At 51.0% G+C, this 12,892-nt stretch overlaps 1 protein-coding gene and 1 long non-coding RNA gene across 14 annotated transcripts in view; one reads left to right on the plus strand and one right to left on the minus strand.

Annotated features, from left to right (window-relative positions):
• The window catches only part of NCOR2 (nuclear receptor corepressor 2), a 240,771-nt gene that overhangs the window by 129,132 nt on the left and 98,747 nt on the right, over nucleotides 1-12,892 (minus strand). The window lies entirely within an intron of this gene.
• Nucleotides 7,611-11,632, plus strand: LOC135424194 (uncharacterized). Of its 2 annotated transcripts, none has more exons than XR_010435106.1 (4): nucleotides 7,611-7,964; nucleotides 8,179-8,392; nucleotides 9,898-10,147; nucleotides 11,344-11,632. It is a non-coding gene; the product is annotated as an uncharacterized LOC135424194 (long non-coding RNA). The 2 variants fall into 2 exon arrangements; XR_010435107.1 differs by lacking the exon at nucleotides 11,344-11,632 and adding an exon at nucleotides 10,351-11,337.

Raw genomic sequence — 12,892 nt, forward strand, 5'->3', positions numbered from 1 at the left:
TGTCTCCCCGAGGAGACGCACAAGTACAAAGTCAGGGAGCCCCAGCAGTGAAAAAGTACATCGAGTTACTGCAACTCTTTTGTTCGCGGCCATCTGCTGTGCTAATGACTCTTTCAGCAGCCCAGCCCTTCAAACGAGGTTTTAATTCTTAAATACTGCTGGGCTCTCGCTGGGCTGCATCCCCGTGTGCTGGGAGGGCTGCCCAAGCAGGATGTAGACGTGTGTCTGCTCTGGGAAGCACCTGTGGAGCCGTTCACCAGCCATGAGAACATGGGTGTTCCCAAGCAAGGCCAATCACTGCTCCTGAGGGATGCCAGGTGTGGGATCAAGGCATCACCCACCTCCCTCCTCTGTCCCCACGCTCCATGGCACGTGCAGGCACTAGGGGAGGAGCAAAACAGGGATCACTTTCACTGGATGCAGCCCAGTACGTGCTCTCATGGGAATTCAAGAAGCTGGAGACCAAGGAGCTGTCTGAAGACAAAGCTGGGGTTTTTTAAACTTAATTCCTTTTTTTAAATAAATCTGACTTTACGAGAAGGCCCACGAAATTCCTTTCCCCTGTAATCCAGCTGAATTCCATGCAGACAGAGCAAAAAAAAATCCCAACAATTTCTAAGCTTGCACGAAAGTAGGTCAAAAAACTTCCCCAATGTTTCAACAGCTTGAAGCAATTTAATTGCAAAACCAGTACCAAATGCTGACCCTCCCTCCCCGCCCCCCCCCTCCCCCTGCCAGATTTACGAGGGTGGTAAAACCTCACCAGAGAGTGTCTCAGTTCAATGCACTACCCAAAGCCTTGTATCTGGTCTCACAAAACTTGCTTGTGCTCAAAAGAGCCATTCCACGGTGTTATACTGAGCAGATGCTGCCTCTGGATCTCAGGATTGCAGAATTCTACAGAAGCACCAGCAGATTCAGCTTATGGACTCAGAGGCAGCCGGGAATAAGGGGTCAATTCCGGAAATACTTACTCAGGCAAACTCCCACTGAAGCCGAAGGCATTACACCGACAAATGGATGCTGTGCCTTTCATTCCCTTCCTGCGTTTCCCCATTAGTGGATAATAATTGCATTGAATGCAAATGTTCCCCACTGACTTGAAGGAGTGATGAATTCTCACCTACCCATGTAGTCATTATAACGAGGAGCTAATTGCTCCACCTCTCATTAAGAATCCCCCAACGCTGCCTATTCTGCATCCCTGCACTTTCAGTTGATCCTAAGTTTGTTCAAACCGTAACTGTCTGGACTGAAATTTTCCATGCTGAACATCACCTTCAGGCTTTTTTAGGCCTTTTTTTTTGCCTTTTTTTTTTTTAAATAGTGAATTTCAGCCAAAACAACTCTGCAGCTTCCAAGAACAAGTTTACAGGAAAATATGCCTTTCTGCAACATCCAGAAAGATTCTGGGAACCTTTTCTTTGAGCATCTTCAGCACAGTTGATACATCTGGTAAGACTCTTTGCCAGCGATTCGCATTTGTTAACGCTGAAAAAGTGTCCAAGGCAAAAGAAAAGAATATTAATAAAAATCTCATCTTGGTGCTTGCCTAGGGAAAGACTTGGAATAGAGCAAGCAAGAGGAGTGGGGTCCTGGTCCTGGGACGCTCCAAGATAGGTACTGCACTCTGCCCATACTTCTGCAAAGGAAAGGAAAGGGCTGAGCTGGAAGGAACATAATGGCACGTGTGGAGCATTCCAGGCCAACAGCAAATGCCCTAAAATAGAGATGAATAAATGCAGGAGTCATGGTTGGGACAGAAGGTAAAGCCTGAGACCACCCACCAAAGGACAAGAATGGAGTAAAGCAACCAGAGACCCGCTCGGCACAATACAGAGTCTGTCTCAGGCACTGAACAGAGGGGCATGTAACTCAAAGAGGGTGGGTTCTGCTGCTTCCAGCAAAAAAGGGGAGGACAAATTAAGGTTGTCAGAGTAGCCCATAGAGCAGCAAGCTCTTCTACTCTTCCACCTGAAACTTTAATGTTCTCTCAATAACTTGTTCACCCAGCAGCCACCCAGATCATCACCAGTGCTGCTGCAGCACCCAACAGTGTGCTGCCAAGAGTATCACTGTCCCCTAGCACAGCGCTTCAACCCTAAATCCCCACCTCCTATTCACAAACTCAAACCCATGTGTTTAAACGAGCAGAGCTTCCCCCAACCGGGAAGAGACGCAGGCACAGGAGCCCCCCACAGCCTCCCCTCTGCCCACCCCAGTGCAGGAGGACAGTCCCTGCCAGGCATGTCCTGCCCACAGCCTTCTGTGCTGTGGCAGGGACCAGGCTCACCCTCAGCTGGAGCCAGGAGGAAAGCACTGGTGTCTCGGTTTGAAAAGGCAAAACAGCTCCCGTGGGGAACAGCACTGGCTGGTGGCAATGGGAAACAACCACGAAACTGCAGTGCTGGGGAGGCATGAAAAAGGCACCAGGCACGTAACCTATCGGCTCAAGAGCACATCAAAATCCTGCACCAGGATATTCAAAACCACGACCTGGGTGACTAAGACCCGGGAGGCCAAGAGGAGGGGGCTGCCACAAACTCACCTAAACGCCTGGGAGGCACATAAACAACACACAAAGGAGGCGGGAGGGGAGCGCTTGTTTGATGTCTCTTAAAAAGGAACCAACTGTGAAAAACGCTTCTGATTACAAGGAACGCCAAGGCAGGGAGGCAAATTTTTAATTGCCCAATTTGGCGCTCCGCCAGGCAGCAGGGTGAGCACCCCTGGCTGGAGAACCGCATTTTAAAGGTAACACAGCAGAGCCAGATGCTGCTCCTCCCGGCAAAGCCGCCTGTTGCTGAGGCTCAAACCTCCCTCACATTCCCCAGAGCTGGCCAACTTTGGGCAGCCTTCACAGGAACCTCTGAATAATCACCATGGACTTGGAAACATGGGATGTGGTGACATGGCCTCACGTGACTGTCCCTCTCTCCTGGTTTTGTGTTTCTCTCTGTGCCTGCTGCTCAGGGAGTTTCTTTAGGGAGACCCCCAGAGAGGCAGAAGGGGTCCCCTGCCTGGGGGTGCAGGCACAATCCCTAAACCTCCTCCAGCAACCTGGAAAGCATCTTGTCAGCCAACCCAACAAACCTCAAGGGAACAGAACACTCACTCTGTGCCTTTGAAAACTTTAGCTTCCCAACATTTTAATTTTTTATTTTTGGCAATATCACTCATCCTCTTCCAACTGGCACATGCAACAAAGCAAATTCCAAGTCTTTCCAGCACATCAACCAGGCAGGGATGTAGCATCAAGGTCTATGTTAATCCCAGGAGGCATGTTTCCTCCCACAGAGGATGTTGGAACAGTCTGTGCCAAATCCCAGCTGGCCCTCGAGCAGGTAGAAAGCCCTCCAGCCCTAGATGCCACATGAAAAGCATGCCAGAGTTTCGTAAAAAAGGCTTCTGCAGAAAAATATCCCTTTTATAGCAGTGACCAGCACAACTGCCATCACACTGCTGGGACAGCGCCTGCATCCACACTCATCAGTCCTGCAGAAGTGGCAGCCAGGCAACTGCATCCCCTTATATATGCCCTCTTCTGAGCATCCCATTAAAAATATATAATTTCACACCAACTGGAAAAGCTATGTCAGCCAAAAAGCAGGCAGGCAACCAGTCAGCAGGATTAAAACCACTACAGTGCCATGTGTTCAAAACATGGGGCCAGATCCTAAGCCAGGCTCAGCACCAAGACACCCAATGCTGTCCAGGGGTGCTGGGTCATGTAAGCCCCTGCTCAGACAGCTGGAAAGGGCAGGGTGGCATAAGCATGCCAGCAAACCTCCTCCTCTGCTTCCAGGAGCAACTGGCAGGGTGCTCCCAGGTGGGTGCCTGCTCAGCTTGGGGCTGTTCCCCAGGAAGCTCCAGCTCATTCACTGGGTGATGCCAGGTGCATCCTCCAGCACATGGACAAACACGGGGGAGGGAAAATCCACCACAGCAGCTTCTCCAAACCTCACTGATTTAAAAATAAAAAATTGAGGGGAAATGAAAAGACAAAAGCCCTTCTCAGCCTGGTGTTATCAAGCAGAGGAAATGAGACTTCTAAAGCTCCCATTCAGAGAGGAGTGGGGGAGAGAAATCCCACTCCAGACGCACTTGAACGAACAGCTTTTGAAATGGAAATGTTGCTCTTCAGAAACATTTAAATTTCCTCCTATTGCCAGGGAGGAGGCAGGAGGCCGAGGAGGAGCGGGGACTCCTCAGCCATGCACATCCCAGCAGGATACACATAGGGCAGCACTCGGCGGCCCTGTGAAGCAGGGATTTGTCTGGGAGTTAATCAAGATGGCACATAGCATCAATATTGGGAATTTGGCTTGAAAGGGCATCAAATTTAGGAGAGGGAAGGGAATGACTGAAGACAGCTCTTTTTAACCACTGCCACAAGTGAGATACACTTAAAGGCAGCTCCTCCTCCCCCTTCAAAACCACCACCGAAAATCATTTTACCCAAATCCTGGGGACCAAGCTGCCCACCAAGGAGGAGACAGACTGACAGAGAAAGGAAATGCAAACAAGACATAAAATGGTTTGAGCAGTGGCTGAGGTGCACTGTGGGACGAACTCAAACCTCCTCTTCCATGCACCAAGCCAGGATCACCAACAACTCTCCTGGGGACAACAACTACGCTGGGCATGGGGTGACAGTCCCAGCACCAAACCCCTGCTCACTCCCAGCAGCTCCTCTTCCAACTGTGTCAGCTCAAAAAACTGAAATACCTGTTCCTACAGCAATCCACCGAGCTCCTCTCACCAGCTGCATGTCACCACTTCCTTGCTCCGGGTCACCTAATGTACAGATTCATCCTGGCTGCGCTCTCAAGTATATGGAGCTGGACATCAAATACCTCTCATCTCTAAAAACCATGGGGGGCACGATAGGGACAATGCTCTGCCTGCCCCTCCACTGCCCAAGGAATCCACCAGGAGCCTGACAGCCCCCATGGCCACACAAAATACATCCACTGGCCACTGTCCCAAACTCCCCACAAGCAGCACCTCGGGACACACCCAGGTGGGGATGGGGGACACGGCCCCAGCTGCTTGCACCAACTTCCATCTCGGTGCCGTGGAAGAGGTGGTGTAGCACGGATCAAGGCCCTCCACCCCGGCAGGATCCGTGCTGACAGGGAGCACGGGTGGTGCACAGCAGCCGTCAGCTGCACCATCCATCAGAGCACGCCGCCGGCTGCGCTCAGTGGTTTATTGTTCTAATAATTGTGCAGACACGTGGAAGGGGCTGCCTCGACATTCGCCGCTTGTTTGAGTAGCCATTTCCTTCACTGCTCTGCCTGCTTTTCCATCAGGATGCCGCATCCTGTGGCAGGCAGGCCATCCCCACCACCATCCCCACGCCGGCGGGGCAGGAAGGTGGGAGGAAGCAACGTCCCCCAGCACCAGGAAACGCAGGCGGGCGCGAGTCCAGATCCGAGCTGGCAGCCAAGCCCTCAACAAGCCCAGGAAACCATGCAAAACAAGCCTTTCATGAGAGTTTTGGATTTAGATGGAGAATATTTTTTTTCCATGATATCCCTCCCCGCATTCAGCAGGTAGAGATGGTCAAAGAGTGCAGGGACCATTGTGGCGTCTCAAATGTGTCACTCCTCGAGTATCGCTCAACTCTGCAACCAGAGCAAGACTGACCAAGGAAAAACCAAATACTGACAAGAGCGTGGGATAGAGCAGCTCCCAAAGGCTCAGAGCAGAAACACCATTTCTACCTGTGAATGGCTGTGGGAGTTACTCAAACCACAAACCTCTGCCCAGGCTGTTCCTGCAGAAAAGCATGAAGCACCTCTGCCTCCCCAGATCAGGGTGTTACAGAAAAACCTGAACATCTCAACTCTCATAGCAAGAATAAGCCCACAGTGAATTTGTTATTATCTGTTAGTAAAGCAGCAGCTTCCCACCAAGGCTGGAATTTCCATCTTGGTTTGGCAGGCACAGGGCTGTGAAATGATTACTGTGTTTACTTTTCCTTTGCTAACTATAAAATCCCATTCCACTGCCCTGCCAAGAATGACTGAAGCTAATAAAATTCAGGCATTTGGAAGAAAGCAATAATAAACCTCCCTTTTGGGGCCTTTATGATGAAATTTCCCCACTCCAATCAGCGATTATGCTGCATTCATGAACACTAGTGATGTCTCCAAGTGCACCCAGATTGACTCAAATCAATATTTAGCTTTGCTTGAGACTGGAGCCCTTCTCCTTGTGTCTGCTGAAGGCAGGATCACTGCACAAGGCTAGAAGAAGCCTTTGAAAAAACACAGCTTACAAGTATATGAGGCAGCATATATATGTATGTGTATATATATAAAAATGTAGGCTTACCAATTACTTAAAAACCTATAAAAAAGTATATACACATGAAACATTCATGAATGCATGAATTTACAAATCTCTCTCCATTAATATAATGCACTGCATATACTTATATACACACACCCACCTATTCTTTGGGAGTTTTTAGTGTTTGAAAGACTGTAACATTCCTGTGTTTACATCTGCCACTCACTCTGCTGCCGAGGCAGAAACACATTAACTGCTACAGGCAATGTGCTCTACATCATACCTGAGATGGCTGGCACAAGATAAAATAGCACAGACCTGAAAACCAACCTGAAATAAAAGCCTGTGCTTGGTTCGGTCGCGTAACCACGTGGGACAGCTTGACCTGCACCAGGCAATGGTTCTTTCTTAAGCAGCCACAGGAATGACAGCATCCAAAGTGGAGATCAGAAGGCAGAAACAATCACTGCTGCTCCTCAGGGAACAGCACAGGGAGGAAAGAAATCAGACCCTGTTTGGGCAGTGACCAGAGCAGGCTGCTCGAAGGCAAGCCAAGGAAGCGTTACTGTGCAGGCACAGGCGAGGATACAGGGGTTAGCAGGCATGTGCTGGAGCAGGATCCTGTGGGCTCTGCAGCTTGGGGAGAACCCCTTGGGTTGCAGCAGAGGACTGGGAAACCCCACACCCATGGCCCATCTCCTCCTCTGCTGCTTGGCACTGCCAGAGGACAGAGCACCACAGAACAGTTTCCTCACAGGAAAAGGTACAGGGTTAAAGAGACTGCCAGCCCTCAGCCAGGATGAAGGTGAGCAGAACCCGGGCGGAATGCTGGCACCTGCAGAAGATACTCTGTCAGAGAGCTGAGATGACCAAACCAGATCGAGGTCAAGACTGTGAGGAGGTGGTTCAGGTCATTTAACCCCATGCTACTTCTCCCCCACTAATTTCTGCTTTTGATCCACCAAACTGGGGGTAGGAGAGAGCACATTGCTCCCACCCTGAGCCAGCTCTGCTGCTGGGTAAAAGCCCATTTCCAAGGGCAGAGGGAACAGGCTCCACTGCGCTCTCGCTCTTTATCCTCCTGGAAAAAGGTGCCAAGAATTAGAATTACATTTTTCGAGAGCAGCAGAACAAGCCAAGGGCCTGTCAGCTTGTCCTAAAACAACCCCTCTCCGCTTGCCGAGCACACAGCCAGCATTCCTGACACACACCAGCGTCCATCGCCCCCCGGCCCCCCCATGCAGCACGAAGCTGCAGAGCCAAAAAACCCTCTGAATGTTCTCTGCCTAAAACACAGCCAAAGAGTTTTTCTGTTTAAAAAGCAAGTTTGGGTCCAAAAAGAAAGGAGGTTTTCAGCGAGTGATTTTAACTAGGCCCTTTGGCACTCGACAGCTCCTCTCTTGTTATCGATGCTAAGGGTGTTGTTAAGAGATGAGGCTCCACGAAGCACGAACGTGAAGTCACAGAGCTTTAGCAAGGGCTGTTGCCATGTTCAATATGTTATTACAGCTCCATCACCACAGGCACAAAGAGCAGCAACTCATCTCTGCCAAATCCATCTCTGAAATCACTCCCCCACTCCATCCCCTCCAGCAGCAGCAGGCAAACACCATCGATTGCTGTTGCATCTCCTCCAAGGCTTCCACCTCACACTGGGAAGGAAGGTATTAGCATGAAATACCCTCCTCCTCAAAACACGGCACCCAGGATCAATCTGATGGGTGTCACAACTCACTGGCTTTCCTTGTGTGAGTCAGAACAGTAGACAGGCTGCATTTCCTAACCATGGAAAAGTACAGCACCAAAAATGTGCTCAGTGCTGTATGTTCATGGAGAAGATGCCTGAGCTGCTCCCACCAAACCTCTTGCCCTCCCCAGGAAGACCCTTGGAGAGAAGGGGTGTGCACAGTTGCTGAAGAAGGAGGGTAGCCGAGCTCATCTGCAAGATGTCCAGCAGCACCCACACCCCTTCCTAGAAAATCAGGGAAAGAGAAGAAAACCGGATAAGGCTGAAATTGCAGGAGGAGAAGAAAACAGCCAGGACATCCCTGTTAGTAGCAGGACTGAATTCTTCCCTAGAACTTTATTCCAGGTGAGGGGTTCTTTTTTCATACAAGTGTACTAAATGGGTTGAGCACACGCAGCAGCGGTGGCTGGCACAGCCCTCCTCACCCCGCACCTTACCTGTGCTCTGGAGCAATGCAGAGGAGACCAGTACCAGTTCCTGCCATACCAACCCTATTTCTTAAATCCCACTTGAGGACTGACAAAGTAGCAAACTAGCTCTGCTCTCTCCTGCATGTCCAGGACATAACAGGGGCACATTAGAATCCTTGCTATGGAAGATAAAATAGATACACGTAACATGTATAAACACTTCAGAAATGGAGAAGAAAAGTCTCCCTGAACCCACACAGCACACCCAGCTCACCAGGCTGCCCTGTTGCAAGCAGAAAGAGCTGGCAATATTTCTTCCAATTACAGGGGTGAGGCACACAAAGTCAAGGGACTTTCTTTCCCTCCAGCAGATCAGGTGAGATGTCGCACTGCGCGAGCCTTGTAATATTGACAGAGTGGAAGAGAAAAGTCCAATTATGTAAATGATGAAGCAGGCTCCCAAGAAGCAGTCAGCCTTATCACATCGCCCTTCACCACTGCTGTGGCTTGAAAGGCAATTTAAAAGGTTGTTTTGGATGTCGATCACCACAAATGAGCCGAAGAAGTGCGAAACAACCTGTGCTTGAGGCACTGTCAGTTCTCCTGTTCATTTTCCAGCTGCACTGAGGCTCAGCCCTGCTGTCTGTAGCTTAGGGACCAGCACAGGCTGGAGCAGCCAGGGCAGGGAAGAGCCAGGCTGCAGGTGGCTCGGGGAAGGGTCAAGGGTTTTTACATGCTGCTTCTGAAATGTTTCCGCAGCCCATGAGGGCTTTCCCTGACATATCCAGGTCTCTCAGGCCATACTTCAGTTCTTTGCCCATAGGAACTTCAGGTGAGAAATGGAATAAAACTAGTTGTCTTGCAAAAAGGGCTGGCTGGAGGAGCCGAACATCTCACAAGGACTATGCAACACCCAAAAGCATCTGTTTTTCAAATGAAACCAGCATGAGCCCGTGCACAGGATAGAGATTCCAGATACAACACTCCTCGGGCTGTTTGTTCCCTTGGCTTCCCGTCCCACGCTGGTGCACAGCACAGGCTGCTGACAACCCCTCACAGCCACCCTGGCACAGCCACTGCACAGCGGGCGATGGAATGGACTGCTGGGCATGGCAGGAGATCCACTCTGCTTGCATATGGCAGGCACACACTCCCAAAGGTGTGTGTTCACACACAGGTGAGCAGGGGCCAATACACTCACACTCATCCTCACACAATTTGAAAATGATCTTCAGAGCAGGGAGGAAAGCAGGGGGTGGGAGAAATCCAGCCAGAAGTGTTTGCGCTGTGACAACGTGAACAATGCAAATATTTCAGCTTTTAAATATGTTTGGAATGACAGAGAATGCCAACATCTCCCTCATCTTCCCAGAAATAGCTTTGAATCATTGCTGCCCTAACGTAAATTCCCTACCCCACCGAACCATTTCTTGCAAACAGATTTTTATCAGGCACAAGTCGACAGCAAGAGCAAGCCCACGGCAGATGGGTGGACGTCGAACACACTGGAGGAGGATCCTCCTACAGCTCCTGGACTTGACAACCCTACTCCACTCGCTCCTGATGGGCACTCAACTCCACTGGCTCAGCTTCTCAGGGAGAGCCCAGCTGCCTCCCAGTCATGGCTGCACAGAGAGTTAACAAGAACTGCCATTCTCCGCAGGGGAAGGAGGACAAAAGCAGGAAAGAGGTAGGTGTGTTTGTACCCACTAAAATGGTTTCATTTCATTGCTCAGACCTGAGGTTAGAGCCATTTCCACTGAAGTCTGCTCCTCCAAGAAGCAGTTGGGAACCACGCAGCGTGTGCAGGCTTTGCATCGAACAACCCACAGTCCTCGGAGCAAGAATTGTTCTTTTCATGGCAACGTGTTCGAGGTATTTCATCTTCCACAGGGTTGGTCAAGCCGCACACTGGCAGAGGTCTCACTGGGAGGGAGCAACAGGATGCTGGCAGCATGGGTGTGTCCCCTGTCCATCAGTGCTACTGCAGCTCCTCAGGATCCCTCTGCCTGGGTGTCCTGCAGCGCTTGCTGACAGGCACCCCTTCCCCAAAAGATTTGGGCACGGCCACAGTTGGCCAAGTAAGCACCTCCCTCTCCCATGGCAGAGGTGCACGGCCAGGGAAGACAGCCCAGCTATTGCTGGGTCCCTGCTTGCAGACGATCACCAAAAGCCCAAGAAACAAGCCCAGAACTCTTTTTCCCAAGTGAAAAACAACCCCCAGTGGGGAAGGGAGAGCCCAGCGTGATCCACACTGCAAACACAAGAGGCTACAGGAGGACACGCGTCCAGGGACGGCCGACGCTCACAGCTCGTTCCATTCTCCAGCCCCTCTGTGCTATTGTTCCACAGCAATAAATCACGGGGAGGTGCTGGAATTCTGGGCTGTTTTCTACAAGAGGGAGCCTGGGGTGCCGGATCTGAGATGCCGCCTCGCTTTTGCTTGCTAATTCCCTCGGCGGCCGCTGTGCTCAGTGCCGTTCTGAGCCCTCCACTCCCACGCATCCCGTCGGAGCTCTGAGCTCTCCCAGTTCAAAGCACTGCTGCGTGTCCACCCCCTCTGCTCCCCTCCCCCAGCCCTGGATTACTCAATTAGAGATTATGCTTTTGCCAGTTACCTCCAAGCCAACTGGGGCTTTTGCCAAGGTCAACACAAGTTCCAGCCAGTTTCATTAATAACTGTGAGACCAACCCACTGGAAACTCTGAGAGGTTAATCCCAGCAACAGATCAATGTTCCCATAACAAAGCCACAGAGCAGAAACAGGACTGGTGATTTACCAGCCAGCCCAGCTATCTGTGCCGGGAGCTGTGGCACTGCCCCTCTGCCCTGTACCAGGGCAAACCCTGCTGCCAGAGACCCCCATCTCCCACTCCTCTCTCCTAGAACATTCGGCAAGGGATGGAGCAGCGACCAGGGCCCAGCCCTGCCAAGGCCCAGCCGGCGCTGCGAGGAGGAAGCAGGGCTCCCAAAAGGCCTTTCGGCTGTCCTCGGTGCCCTGCCAGCCTGAGGCCGGGGCAGGAGTTAGCAGGCTAGCCAAGAGCCTTTCCATCCCACAGCCTGTCTTCCAGGAGTTCACTGTAAATTGGGCTCTGGAACGGGTAGCCAGTGTGAAATTTGGCATGTACGCTGCTGGCTTCAATGCATCATTAAAAAGGCATTTCAAACGTGTTAATTCCTCCTTTTTCAATTAATTGCTTTTAAATCTACATTAATATGCATCAAAACAAAATACCCTTTGCCCTAATTTCTGCTTTGCCATACATATTTCCTGGCCTTGGTGCTGCCTTTTCCAAAACTCCCCCCTCTCCCTTTTCTTATTCCATTTTTCAGTCCAGAACACAACAAAAACACTCATGCAGAAAGGGAAGAAATTAAAACCTTTCCACAATGTAAAGCAGAGTCCAAGTCCTAACAACACATGGCTTCTTAATTGCCTTTTTCCATCCATAGTTGTTAATCATTTTACAAAAGAGGGAAGTGGCATTGTCCCTTGTACAGATGGGGAAATCTGAGATACAGAAAGGGGAAGAGACTTACCCGGTGACCAGCAGCCTGCCAGGGCAGATGGCAGCAAGGTTCAGGTTTCCTAAGCCTCCACCCAGCCCTGTACCCGTGGGATTACATGGCTCCTGTAAGTGAATTCCTGTCGGAGCAATAAGCTACACATAAGTGCAGCCAGCCAGCTCTTGCAAAGGGGACTAAATGCAGATCACGACTGACTCACATCCTATAGGAAGGAGCAGCAAACCACATATGTGGTAGAAGAGCAGTCCTAAAAATGGGGAGAAGAACAAGTGGAAGCACAACAGGAATAAGAAGAGATGGAAAGGGGAGAGGCAGGATGAAGCTCCAGCTCTGGAGAGGGGAGAGCAGGCGCTGATCGACCAGACGTGCCACGCTCGCCGTCCCCACAGGGCAGGATCGCAGGCAGCACCAGCTGCGCACGTCTGCGCAGGGACAGGGATCGTGCACAGCATCGCTGGCCTGCTCTGGGGCTGCCTGCTTTACTCCTGGCTGCTGCTACGTGATGGAGGTCCGTGACTTTATCAGAAAGAAAGAAAGCAGAAGCCACCAAGGGTCCTGGGAACAAGCTCCCGCATCTCTGCCAAGAGCACACCTGGTAAAGCCACATCAACGGCAGCTTTTCCAATGAATCCCACATCCAGGCTTGCAGTGATGGAAAAAACAGCCCTGCTTTAACTGTGTCTGGTTATTGTCAGCCAGCTCAAGGGAGCACCTTCCCAGGGGCAGTGTCAGCCCTGGCTGGCACAGAGTGCATGGGGAGATTTCATTTCTCCCCAGCAGACTGAGCTCACCAGAGCCCTCCTGGCCACATCCAGCAGCAGGATCCCAGGACCACAATACTTCAGCAACATGACAGCAATCCCTCTTGCTGGGAAATAGATGCTCAAGTGGGGGAAAGCAGGCAAGA

The sequence above is a fragment of the Pseudopipra pipra genome, chromosome 18 (assembly GCF_036250125.1).
Source record: "Pseudopipra pipra isolate bDixPip1 chromosome 18, bDixPip1.hap1, whole genome shotgun sequence".
Taxonomy (NCBI): Eukaryota; Metazoa; Chordata; class Aves; order Passeriformes; family Pipridae; genus Pseudopipra; species Pseudopipra pipra.